The following is a 14,909-nucleotide window of genomic DNA, read 5'->3' as shown; positions in this document are numbered from 1 at the left end:
TAGAGCATAAGCCGGGCATAAAATAGTTTATTTTGTTTAAGGCCTTGTAGCTTCTCATTAGATATTATTTGATTAGATATAAATCGGTTGCAATAATTTTTTTTATATTTATTATGATAATTTTAAATTTATCAAAAATAAATATTTTAAATTATTATAAATCTCCTGTAAATTATTTGATTTAGTTCCAATTAAATATAAAAAAATTAAAACTCTTATACTTACTTAATTTTATGCTCTTAATATTTGCAATTTTTATGCCGTCCACGATTCACATTATCAAGCATTAATCTCGATGCATATTGAAATCAGAAAATTTTGAAATGAAAGTTGGGACTATTCATAATCTATTTCAACAAGTGTATAGTCAAAATTGAATGGTTCAACAAATCGAATCAATCAACATCAAAAGTGGCTGATATAAGTCCACATGAAGTTCAAAGTTTTCCTTATCAAGGGCAAATTATTGCATCCGGTCACCTGACAGTTCAGAGCTCTCTCTGTCTACAGTAAAAGCACAGGTACTGTAGCATACTTGCGCTTCACATGCGCTTTACTGTAAACAGAGAACGAATCTCTCTGTCAGGTGACCGGATGCAATAATTTGCCCTTATTAAGAGTGTTAATCTAAGGTATGAGTCCAATTAGGCCCTGAATCAGGCTAAGAAATTGAGTACTCAATAAGATGAGGAGTATTTGAGTGCTCCCTTGGTGTCATGGATTATATTGGGAAGAGGTTGATCCCTTATTGACTTATTGGAGTCTTAACAAGATAGGCATCGAGGTGTAAGATTATTATATTATGAATCAATAAGCTCTGTCCATAGCCTTTAAAGAGAATAAACATGAAGATTTTTATTAAATATGTTTAATGAATATATAATTTAATGTTCATTAAAAAAATCATGATAGAAATTTTATAATTAATGCAAAATAATTTATGAAACACAAAAAATAGGTTCGTCTTTCAAGGTAAAAAAATATATTTATAAAATACATTAAAATATCATCTTTTGTCATGATATTGATTATAATATCATTAAAAATAAGAAAAAGTAACTTTTAATCACAAGATATGATTCATTGTCATCATAAAAATAAAGATTTATTGACAATAAAGCAATATTGGTTAATTCAAAAGGTATCACTAATTATTCATATAATTCATCTTTAGTCTTATATTCAATCTATCTATTAAACCCTAATAAGTTATCTTTAAACTCACCCAATTCTTGAGTAACATCATCAAGCAAAGTCAAAAGTTTAGGTATCACATTATTTTCACATCTTCTAAGGCAAAAATCACATAATGCTACCTAGAAGTTTCCCTCATATTCAAATTTATTCAAAATATGTCAAATAAGATCATCACTCTATCACATAATGCAAGAGGAAGACTTCTAGTGGCCCAATACTATATTTTGACTCTAAATAATGTGGGGAGTCACATAGAGGCTAATATATAGTTCATTTAAGATGCAAGGAATGATCAAGAGTGAGAATCACTTTAATTGCTCCATATGCAACCCATCAATTTAAGCTTTGTTTGGGATGACTTTCTTACTGCTTCTTAAAACAACTTTTTAATAAAAAAATTAATTTTTTTTACTAAAAAATTGCTTTAAGAAGCAGTAAAAAAGCTGTCCCAAACAAAGCCTTCGCTGCAATCTCTGAGTATGGTTGAAATTATCAAAATTAAAGAATGCTTGCACCGTTTGCACTATATATACATACAGCATAGTCCAGCTTTGAGAAACTATCATTAAGAAAAAGAAAAATACAATGGGAGCATAAACCAATGTAGTTTAACTTACCGGTCATTTTGCAGTTTGTTCGACTTCAAATAGCTAACGCAGTGTTAGCTATAGATTTATAACGACAAAGATTTTGTTGTTGTAGCTGTGTCCCCATATGCCAATCGCACAAACCAACGGTCAATTAAATGAGAATTTAATATCATTTGCTTATATGATTGCCAAAGCGAACCAGAAAACAAAAGACAATAATGTTGGAGAAATTGGAGAAAATAACAAAAATCTTCTTAATAAACTTTTATAGACAGGAGAACTGTAAGATGCAGTTTTTTTTTTCTCACTTATGCATACACGTACAACAAAAGTTTTAAATTAAAAAAAAATAAAAAATAAAAAACCATAGCGCACAAATGACACCTTTTCACTAATACAACCGTTTCAGTTTTAATAACACTAATAATAACATAATTTTGCATTAATTTATAACATGACCGCTTAATGCAAAATTTCTACACCAAGATTTGATCGAAACCTCTCAAATTTTTGAAAATTAAGAGCTTTTGTCAATCCATCAGTAACTTGATCTTCAGTAGAACAATACTTGATTGCAATAGTTCATTTTGCCACACTTTCTCTTACAAAATGATGTCGGAGTTCTATATGCTTCGATCTACCATGAAACACCAGTTTCTTCTTCATAGATATTGTGGATTTATTATCACAAAATATGTCAATCGCCTTTAATTGAGGTTCTTGAAAATATTCTAATATTCTTCTCATCCAAATTGCTTGACATGTTGCTGATGAAGCTGCAATACATTCAACTTCTAAAAATGACAATGCAGTATTTCCTTGCTTCTTTGTGCTCCAAGATATTGCTCCAAACCAAAGATTGAATATAAATTCACTTGTGCTATTCCTATCTTCTTTGGAATATGTCCAAATCACTATTAGTAAAACCAACCAATTAAAGTTAAAAACTGATTTATGCCAAATCTCATAATTGGTTTTCTCCCGAATATAACGAAGAATGCATTTGGCTGCTCCAAGATGATGTATGTAAGGATTGTGCATGAACCTTGAAATAAGATTGACTGAATACATAATATCAACCTTGGTATGTGTCAAATACATAAGACCATCCACAATTCCTCTAAAATACTTTCTCATTGGCTTTAGTTGTACCATCATTCTGAACTAATTTTTCATTTGTATTCATGGGTGTTGAAAAAGTCTTGCAAATCAACATATTATACTTAGTAACTCCAATGCATATATATTTTTAGATATAAAAATTCTATCATCCACTTGAATAATTTGTAAGCCTAGAAAATAATACAGCAACTTCAACTCAATTATATTAAATTCTTTTATCAAATCAACATTGAACCTTTCAATCAACATATTAAATGCCCCAGAATAGATAATATCATCAACATAAGCACAAACAATAAGCAAATCACCATTTTTAGCCAACACATACAAAGTAGGCTCACTTTCACTTCTATGAAATCTTTTTTTTTTTTAAGTATGAATCAAGTCTCCAATATCACACTCTTAATGCTTGTTTAAGCCCATAAAGTGCCTTCTTTAGTTCATAAAATTTCTCATATTTGCCTTTAATAACGAATACTTGTGGTTGATTCATTTATATATATTCTTCCAAATTACCATTAAAAAATGTAGATTTAACATAAAGCTGAAAAACATTCCACTTCATTTGTGTAGCTAATGCAAGTAATAGTCTACAATTTCAAATCTAGTAATAGGAGAAAAAGTTTCATAAAAATCAATACCATATTTTTGTGCATAACCTTTGACAACAAATCTTGCTTTGATTTTTTTATGCTACCATCTGAATTGTACTTCAGTTTGTAAATCCACTTAACACCAATTGGATCATTTATTTGTGGCATATCAACAAGCTCCCAAATATCATTCTTCTCAATACTTTGAATCTCATCTTTGATAGCATTTTCCCATTCTTTTTTTCCACAAGCTTCTTCATAATATAATGGTTCTATAACCATAAGAGCAAATGTACAATCATACAACTCATGCAAAGATCTCATCTTTATATGATGCCTCTCTTCAGATGTGCTTGAATCTACTGATCTTGGACTTGAAAGAGATGAATTAAATGACAAACTATCACCAACTTCTTAATTGTTAGTGATATCAATTTGATGAGTCTCCTCAAATTCAACTGTTGCATTTCCTTTATCATGAATTATAGATTCACTCCAATCCCACATATCATCTTCATAAAAAATACCATATCTACTGATAATGATCTTCTCAGACTGTGGATCAAACAATATGTATGCCTTTGACTGAATGTTGTAACCAATGAATATCAACATTCTAGATTATCTATCCAACTTGATTCTATGGTGACCATCCTCCAATGCATATGCAATACTTCCAAATGCTTTCAAATGACTGACAACGGGCTTTCTACCATTCAAAGCTTCACAAGGTGTACTATTTTAAACATCTTTTGTTGGAGAAATATTCAAAATATAAATAGCAGTTTCAACAACTTCATTTGATAAATGCTTCATCTACAATATACTTCTTGTCATCTCTACAACAATTCTATTCTTTTTTTTCCACAACCCTATTTTGTTGTGATGTATTAGGAGCAGTTAATTGTCTGAAAATTTCATATTTATTACAAAAATTGCCAAACTCATTTGATGTAAATTCTTCTCCTCTATATATACATAAAATTTTAATATTCTTGCCAATTTGATTCTCCACCAATGTTTTAAAATGCATAAAATTTTTAAAGGCTTCTGATTTATACTTTAAAAAATACACCCAATTCATTCTACTGTAATCATCAACAAATTGAAGAAAATATTTACACCCTCCATGAGACGGTGTATTCATTGGACCACATAAATCTGCATGAATTAACTCCAAACATCTTCTTGCTTTCTATAATTTTTCATATGAAAAAGGCTTTATAGTTTTATTTCCTATAACACAAGCTTCACAAATTCCACTATAGTCACATTGGGAAAATCATAAACTATCTTCTTTTGATACAATAATTTTAAACTTCACATATACAAATGAACATATCTAAAATGCTATAATAATTCTGAATCATATATCTTCTTAACTATCAATACATTTTCTTGAATTGTTGAAATATTAAGTGAAAAAATTTTATTTGGTGCTATCTGAATTCTTGCAATCTATTGCTTACTTTTTATGTCTTCAATTTTACAGGCTTTTTCATCAAATTCAACTTTATATTCACTATCAATTAATTATCCAATCCTTAGCAAAGTATGTGCAAGTTTTGAAACATACAAAACATCATGTAATAGCTTTATCTTGCTAACATTTGTCGCAACAGCAACGCTCCTATTGCCTTCAACTTGAACAGCATTATTATCACCAGACTTGACTTCTGATTTCTTTGACATATCTATCTCTTTGAACAGAGACTTTATGCCAGTCATGTGATTAGAATAACCACTATCACGAAATCAAATTTCTAAATTATTATAATCACCTAGAAAATGTGTCATAAATATATTTTTTGATCTATTGTCTTCTCTGCATCAGAAGTTAGATTTGGTGATAATAATGTTGTTCAAGTTGAAGGCAATGGGAGTATTGCTGTTGAGATAAATACTGATAATGTAAATATATTATTGCACATGATTTGCTAAGCATTGATCAATTAATTGATAATGAATATAAATTTAAATTAGATGAAAAAATTTATAAAATTAAAGACAAATAGTACGCAACATATTTCAAGAATTTAAATGACACCAATAAAATTTTTCATTTAACATTTCAATAGTTCAAGAAAAAATTTTGATAGTTAAGAAGATATCTGATTCAGAATATGATCATTTGTATATAGGAGGTTTAAAATTATTGTATCAAAAGAAGGTTTATGGTTTGCCTAAAGTTGACTATAGTGAAATTTGTGAAGCTTGTGTTATGATAAAGCAAGCTAGAAAGCTTTTTTCATATGAAAAATCATGGAGAGCAAGAAGATGTTTAAAGTTAATTTATGCAAATTTATGTGACCCAATGAATACATTGTCTCATGGAGGGTGTACTTGCATAAGAGCAAGGAATGACTGACACCATAAAAAGGACACCAACCATCAAGCAGACCCACAAATTGAAGCCAACATTGATTGGACCAAAATCAACACCCCAGCCCACCATCAAGCTCTACTATTGTGATCCCTGCCTTCATTTATAAGCTATATTATTATAATATATTTTAAATTTATTTTTTATATATATATTTTTAAGAGAATAAGCTCATAAGCTGAAAGGTCAAGTCGGGCTTGAATTCAAGGAGCCATTTATCCAATTGAATCCGAGCCGACTCATGAGTTAGCTTGACTCAATTACACCCCTAATTCACATTGCTCATGACATAATCATCATCTATTATTGAATGCAGGCCCATGCGTTAGTTATCTACCATATACCACAATAAACATGACAACAACATTCTCACCTTTTAATTGGATAAAGCTCAATGGTTGGTTGCCATAGCAATGGAAATTTATCAAAAATAAGATGATAAATAAAAAAACCAATATAATATGACAACATATTCTAACTAGAAAATATTGTTCCGAAAGCTGAGAACAGTAAGTGACAATTGCAAACTCTCCTCAAAGTTTATAAAAATAAAGTTCAAGTAATGGAACCTCCTAAAACAAGATTTCAAAAAAGTCCCACTAAGCTATTAGTTGCAAACCTTTTGCTAAACATGAGGGGGGCAAAAAAAAAACAATTATATTCATTTAAGCCCTAGGTTTACTGGTTCAGCGCTTTTTTTCTTGCTTGCGACTTCGCCTATCGCGACATTCCACAAGCCATACCTTTCAATATTGAACGAGCAAGAACCTAATTAGAGAAAGAAGATTAGAGACAACTTCATTTGACTAATTTAGCTGTGAAAATGTTAGAAAGAAATCTGAGGGCAAAGCTACAACTTCATCTGCTCAAGTTCAAAAATTCGTGTGGATTATGAAGATGTATGGATGTTAAGTTATTCAGGCTAGAAGAGGCAGAACACACAAATTTGCAAACCGTGGTACAAGTCCATATTTCCCCAAATTGTTACCCAAGACAAACTAACTGAAATATCTACATATTAATTACTGTGCTAAAAACTAGACAACTCATAGAATGTTGTGCCTTCTATCACAACAACAGCCTAGGAGTAACCCATATAAAAGTGAATGTCCACCATTTCCTCATTATTAAACTCCATTTCTAAATTGGAGAAAACTACTACCGAGTGAAGATTTACTTTACGCACATGCGAAATCTTGACAATCACATCAATAGATTGCAAGATGATATACGTGCAAAAAAATTGAAAGGTAGACTGCATGCCATGGAAAAGTTTGGAACAAGAAAATAAATTTTGCACCCACATTGACAAAATGAACTTCAGTAATTCCTGTAGGGGAATATTTTGCTTAGCATTTAACTAGAATTCTTTTTCAATAATAAACAACATAAATGAACACAATTAGCAATATATAAACAAGCAAACCTTCTACACATACAAAATGGGTTAAATTTCAAAATAGTCCTCTGGCTATTCGTATATGGCAATTTTAATCCCATGATATAATTTTACTCCAATTTAGCCTCTCAACTATACAAAATTAATCCAAAATGGTCTATTTGGGACTAAATTGGAATCAATTTTGTAATACCAAGGATAAAATTCAGATTAATTTTATATCACAATTATAACATGAGGAACTATTTTAGATCAATTTTGTATAGCCAATGAACTAAATTGGGACAATGTGATACTCTGAGACTAAATTGACCATTCAAAAATAGTCTAGGGACTATTTTGAAATTTCTTTGCATAAAAAATAAACCTAGTTGGTTTGACTTCCAAAACAATCCCACCTTATGTAGTCATGCTTAATACTCCTCTTCAAACACCTCCAAGAAATAGGTGAATCACATCCTCCACTCTGCATTGGCCAATGGCATCACATTCATAATATATAAACAATATTGTGATAGGAAGTGCTTGCATAAATTTAGGTAAAGCCTTGGCTAAAAAGCTAATTTCAACAATTTTAGAAAACCAACTACAAGAAAATCAAGAATAGAACACACAAGAGCATTTTTTTTATTGAAAGTTTTATTAATGAAAGATAAGATACAAGTGAATCTTCAATTGGAGAGGAAGATCCAGCTCTCCCAAATCTTTACCCGCCGGTTAGAGCCCAAAAACCCTAAGAACAATAGAAATTCAGCAAACAACACATAACCATAACCCTAGAAAAACCACCTGATTAAAGCAAACAATAAACAACAAATATCCAAATAGCCCTCCCTCAATTCCTTCCCAAATCTGACATATTTCCTTATTTATTTCCCTCCCAAAACCCCCAAATCTACCATATTCAAATAGGAAATATTTCCTAATTAATCCCCTCCAAATAAAAAATAAACCTAGTTGTTTTTGTAAGGCACTTGAAGTTGTCTCCAGGGCGAACTCCATTGCCCTTCTCCATCAATACTTCCCTCTAAAACGACAATGTCTGGGTTCTTAGTGCCAGGGTCGTAGATGTACTACTGTAAGCCCCTCCCATAATGTTGCTCTTGCTGGCCTTCTCCCTCTGATATTTTTCCTCCACCCTCTGAGCAAGCACCATTATCTCTCTCAGCCCTTTAAGTTTACAAACCCTGAGCTCTACTCGTATGTCCTCCCTAAGCCGCTTCATGAAATCCATTTCCAATCGTTCCTCAAGAATTCCTCTCAGTCTTCCCAACAGCAGCTCAAATTTCTTTCAATACTCCATGACTATCCCCTCTTGAGTTAGGACATAGAATTGTTCGTGGAGGTCTCCTTCCTAAATAGCTCAGAAAGACTCCAACAAACACTCCTTAAATTCCCACAATAAATAGATCGGATATCGGGACTCCCTTCACTAAAATCAAGCTAGGGCTTTTCCCACCAAACATAGCCCTACATCCATGAGTTTTCCCCCTTCTGCCAGGCCATTGATCGCAAAGTAACGCTCTACACGATACACCCAACCCTGAGCATCTTGCCCTTAAAACACTGGCATCTTCAAATTTCTTAATCTTACATCTATAACCCAATGACTTATCCCTCCATTAGTTCCTCCTATATAATGATGGTGTGAATTTCTCCCTTCCTCCCTTGACTGATTTGGATCCCATGACTCCGCCCAACCATGACCTTCTCCATTCCACCTCTCCCCATGCCTGGGTAGTCTCCCAAAGGGCACGACCTACCTCCTTGTTGTTCCTCCTTAAAAATTACCTCGATCCGTCCACCCACAGAGCCCCCTTGAGGCGGTCGTTGATGGAAAACACTATCCACTTCATCATTTTCCTCCGGAATCTCCTTCACTTTTGGTTCAACCCTCAAAACCGTTGGTGAGGCTTTTGACTGCATTTTCATCTACTTCTTCATCATGTCTTCCATATTTTTGAAGCAGCTCTCTATGGATAAGAGCCTCCCTTCCATGCTGAAATACCTTTCCTCCACTCCAGCCTTGAGATTTTTCATCTTACCTTCCAAAACCTCTATCTTCTTTAGTGTCATTCACGGATTTAGGTTCCAAACCGTGCAAAACAATACAAATTGGCGATCTAGTCTTCATGTGGCGAAAATCAACAAGGTGAGAAGAAAAATGTAGCAAAAATCGACGATGGTGACTTAAATTTCAACCCAAGACACTGTTCTAATACCAATTTTATAGGAAGTGCTAGCAGAAATTCAAGAAAAGCCTTGGATGAAATTTGATTTCAACAATTTCAGAAAACAACAACAACAACAACATCAAGCCTTTATCCCACTACGTGGGGTCGGCTCAGAAAACCAACTACAAGAAAACCAAAAATAGAACAAACAAGAACACTTTTTTTTATTGAAAGTTTTATGAAAGAAAGACAAGATACAAGTGGATCTTCAATTGGAGAGGAAGATCCGGCTCTCCGAAATCTCTAGCCACCGGCTAAAACCTAAACATTCCAAGAACAATCTAAATTCAGCAAACACATACCTTTAACCCTAGAAAAATCATCTACTTAAAGCAAACAATAAACAAAAAATACCAAAACAACCTTTCCTCAATTCCCTCCCAAATCTGTCATATTTCCTTAATTATTTTCCTCCCAAATCAGCATTCAAATTAGCCCCCAAATATGTCCTCTTCAATTAGGAAATATTTCATAATTAATCCCCTCCAAATCAAACCCCAAATCTGCCCTCTTCAATTAAAAAACTATTTCATAATTAATCCCCTTCAAATCAAGCCATCTCTCCTGTGGCTCCCGCTCCCGCCGTATCAATAGAAATATTTCAGAGTTAATCCCTTTCAAATCAGCCCCCCTCTCATGCGGCTCCCGCTCCTGCCGTATTATATTTACTAGAGAGATCAATTGAATCTACATCCATATTCAATATACTAGTTCCTCACAACCAATTTATCTCATAACAAATTCCAATTTGTTCGGTTTGTTTGTTCAAATCTCACTTGACTTTGTGAGAACTTGATGCAATTATGTAAGACTCCAACATCTTCCAAGGAAATCCAAGTTCATAGATTACAGCATCACTAATGAGTCATTTGACTTGCTGAAAAAAGAATGCATAATAAACTAGAATACATTAAAAAAGAGTATGATATATTTGAAATGTTTAGAGCTATTTGAATGAATTTAAAATAAATGTACGTGATTACCTCTTTTATTTGATTTGAAATAAAATGAAAGCAGTGCAAAGCTTAATGATGGTGTTGGTCGCAAAGGTAGAGGTGGCAGACTGCTAGCGACTGGCAACAAAGGCTGAGGACAACCAACGACGACAGCGGGCAGTCCACATGGTGGTGGGTGGAGGGTAAGCTACGACGAGCAACAATCAACATCAAGAGTGGAATTAGCTTGCGATGTATTTTGGAATTAAGCAAAATACAAAAGAGTTTTGAATTAATAAAAAATGAAAGACCGTGAATTTGAAATTCACCAAAATTTTACTCTTAATTCATTTTTCATCAAATCAAACACCAAAATTTTTAAAATCCCTATATTTCGAAAACTTTACATTCAAATTTCATCAAAACATAACACTTCTTATCTCTGCTAAAGTAGTAAAATCTCCATGACATTGTGCATTAGATGATAAGACGGAAACATCACCTTCATTTATCTACCCTGCAAGAACAACATGAGAATATCACCACCAATTGGAGTGGTGGTTGGAAGTATCAAAAGGAAATCATGGAGGAATTAGAGTCTGATGAGCATGGCAAGGAAGGAATGGGATTAAAAAATTGTCACTCAATATTGGTGTAGATTAATTATTTGGCATCACATCATTTAGAAACCCTGTAGAGTCAGATGAAACCACCATTGGGCTTAAAAAAAAATTAGCATGATGTTCAAGAGATCCAATAATGAGTTTTGGGGAGTTTTATTCCTTAAAGATGTCGTGATAGTGCACCAGACGAAGAACAAAAGAAATAAAGCAGCATAAGAAATCCATTGGGAAACTACTCATTTCAAATGCAAAATCTGCGAGGCCCAGATGTAATTTACCCAAAAAATATTATAAATAGTAGGAGCTCAAGTATTTTCTAACAATAAAGCATGTGGAATGTTTACCAAAAACACTAGAGCATTTAACTCAATTGCATTTAGTGCAGCACATATACTCGGACCATAAAAGAAATTTACAAACATAAAACTCAACTAAGCGACATCCTAACAAAAACTTAAAGCCAAGAAAAATTTGAATTATTAGCTTTATTAGTTGAGAAAGCACCTAATTAGAGAAACAAGTTAATAGACAACTATGTTTAAGCAGATTTGTTCAGAATAACATAAAAAGGAGAAGAAATATATGCTACATTTCTAAAATTTGTGACTTGCGATTGAGTAGAAGAAAGCAAAGTGGACTGAACTAATACAACTGATCTGGTCCAACTAAAACTCATGCAGAATTACTTTAAGATGAAATTATATTATAATCGAAGTCAATGTGTAGAAGCAAAAATGTTCACCACTTCATCATATTTTAACTCCATTTGTATAAGTTGAAGAAAAATCAAGAGTTGAAGATTTTTTGTATGCACATGCGAAATCTTGTCAATCATTCTAATAGACTTCAAGATGATATATGTGCAGAGAGATGAAAAGAATGAATACATAACACTGAAAAGCTTGAAACAAATATTTCATCCACCATACCTAAAACACAAAAAGCCATATTCGTGCCCACATTGACAAAAACGAAAGTATTATTTCCTTAAGGGCTGGCGCGTCGTCTAAGCATTTAACAAGTATTCTTCTTTAAAAAAAAAAGAAGAAAAGTAAGAAAGACAGGAATGAACAAAACCACTGACATAAAGCCTCACAATTCTTGTGTAAAAACTAAAAACACACACAAACTCTCAACATTTGTTCAACTCTTGAAACATTCCCAACCTTTATACTCATGTTTATTCTCCTCATAACAATCACTCCCAAAAAATCAGCCAAAAGGAACCTGATATAGGTGATTTAAAATAAAATAGCTTTAATTAAATTAAGTATTTAGTTAATTAATTTAATTAATGAATTTACTTTTTCTTGTTTTATTAGTTATTTAATCATTACAAAATTTTTTCGGGTGTATGAGAGCGAGGGTTTTGCGAGAAAGTGGGTAGGGCTTGTGGTGCTCGGTTTCTTGTGCGAAAAAGACGGAATGGAGAGTTGAAAACGGAGAATTTGTAAGTGTGTGAAGAAGGTGAACCCTTCTTGTTCATCTCTTGCTTGTTCTTCTTCTCCGACAAAGACAATTGTACGTGATTGCCGGTTGGAAGCCAAGTTTGTGCCGTATGAGCTTGTTCCTTTGCAATACTATGCTATATGCTTAAATGCATGTATATTTCTCCTATTTAGATTAGGAAGATTACAAAGATTGGAAGCTTGCTTTGCTGCTCTCGATTTATGGGTTATGTCACAGTGTCACCTAGTTCACCCAATTTGGCTTGTCTATTTTGTTCTTGTTGTTCTTGTTTTAAGCAACAGGAGTTATTTGAGGCTATTAACGTATGTTTTTTGCAGCTATTTCAATTCTTGAGGCTATAGGTGAAAATTTGTTATCAAATTTTAGTGGTTGGGTTATTTACTGTTATAAGCATTCTTTAATTTTGTTTCAACTCATTGTAGGCTGTTGTTCGTCGTTATTTAAAAAGCTAGAAGCAAATTTCTGTATATACAAGTCTTCTATCATATTTTCTCCATTTGAATAAAGGATGATGAACGAGATTGCCTCGTGGATGTAGAGTTTGTAAGAACTCGAGCCACGCAAATTCTTTGTTTTCTTATTATTTCATTTTCTTTACAGGTGCTATTTGAAATTGTTTCTTTCATCTCTATGGAAATCAATAAATATTAGTTTATTGTGTCTTAGGGATTAAATTTTGTAAAAGCTCGATTTTCAAATAAGTCTTTAAAACTATGATCAAGCTAAAAGCTGAGAAAGGTTGGGTGGTTGGATTTATTTCTTCCATGCACAACCAAATCTCCACTATACACAGTTCAATTCATTACAATCAAACATAAATATCAATGGGCACCATATGCCAATTTAGTTAGCATACGTATTGCACATCATAGTTGCTGATAAACAACCCCAATTTGTTTAGATGGCTTACTTCAAATCCAACATACGTCATTGAGCAGGCTATGCACATATAAAAGACTATATCATCTTCATAGAGAACCCCTCCTCTTCAATAGTAAAATGATAAGAAGTAAATCACCTCCTAGCCTTTTATAAAGAACATAGAATAGCCTGAAAAGTTCATTTACTAAATTCCATTTAATTACTATTAAAAACTCAACCTTTTTAATGTTCAGCTAAAGTTACAATGTCGCATTTAATGCATCTCTATAATTTCTCGCATATTATCCTCAAAGTTCCTACATTGCAGTAGCATTCGTTTATCATTCAAAAACTAGATCTAGTTCTGCTAAATACGAAGCATCAAGTATGGTAGAAACAAACAAAAGCATAAGGTGCTCTAAATTTGCACAAAAACTCTACAAAAGTAGATGAACAAATGCAAAAGCAAGAATATACTGTAAATACTCAAAGAGAATCCAGATAATAGAGAAGGAACAGCTGAATGATAATTGCATATTCAGATCTGACTACCAAGGGTAAATGAGAACGAATACATTTTGCAATTGACGAGACCTAGGGCGGGATAGCAAATGTGCTAGCGTCCATAGTGACCATGTCGACGACGGTACATGCTACGGGAAACAAGGGCGAGTACAGTAGCATCTTCTTCTTGGGCTCGCCAAGCACCTAGGAGTTACAGTATGCGAGCAGAAATTCGACCGGCATCAGTGCAAGAGGCCGCAGCCAGCCAATCGGCGCTCCCTCTAGAGGTAGAGTGACGCTGAAATAGAGAAGGCTCCGTAGCAACGATTGGAGCGAACACTCGCGCAGAATTGCAAGCCCGACTGCTTTATATCTATAGAGTTAGGGTTTCGTCGCGTAGAAGATCAATTATTACGTCCGGTGTTGGAATGTTTTAGAGGTCAATCACGGGCCACATCATCTAAAATTCTTATATTTTAGACTCGGTATATATTCGGATCGTTCAATTTTTGATCGGATATAATAATTTCTCCGCGTAGAGGGAAGACTGAAAAGGATGGAAATAGCCAAATACTACTCTCAGCTAGGGGTGCAAGTGAGCCGAGTTGGCTCACAAGTCGAACTTATCCAGCTCACGAAGTTGAGCTCGCTGAAGCTCAGCTCATGAGCCTACTCGAAATTATTAAATTTGAATAATTTAAATAATAATAATAATAATGTCCGCCTATATTTTGAATTCTCGCTGAGTTCTGAAGTCTGGCTGCAATTTAAAATCTCGACGTGTGTTTCAAGAACTCATAAATCATATGCATATCTCAATGGTCTGCCTAGGGGTGTCAATTTCGGGTCACGGGTCGGGTTCGGGTCGGACCCGGAACTGACCCGGGTTCAAACGGGTTGACCCTAACCCGACCCGGTTAGGCAAACGGGTCGAAAATCCTAACCTGACCCGACCCGGCGGGTTGTCGGGTTGACCCGACACGGAACGGATTGCGGCC

General features: G+C 33.6%; 1 long non-coding RNA gene across 1 annotated transcript; it reads right to left on the bottom strand.

Annotated features, from left to right (window-relative positions):
• Positions 1–6,329: 6,329 nt before the first annotated feature.
• Positions 6,330–14,313, bottom strand: LOC110098488. Its single transcript, XR_002303349.2, has 2 exons — positions 13,983–14,313; positions 6,330–6,653 (listed from the first exon to the last, which is right to left on the bottom strand). It is a non-coding gene; the product is annotated as an uncharacterized LOC110098488 (long non-coding RNA).
• Positions 14,314–14,909: the final 596 nt, after the last annotated feature.

This window comes from Dendrobium catenatum, unplaced genomic scaffold, assembly GCF_001605985.2.
Source record: "Dendrobium catenatum unplaced genomic scaffold, ASM160598v2 fragScaff_scaffold_53, whole genome shotgun sequence".
Lineage (NCBI taxonomy): Eukaryota > Viridiplantae > Streptophyta > Magnoliopsida > Asparagales > Orchidaceae > Dendrobium > Dendrobium catenatum.
This window is presented reverse-complemented; position numbering and strand designations above follow the sequence as displayed.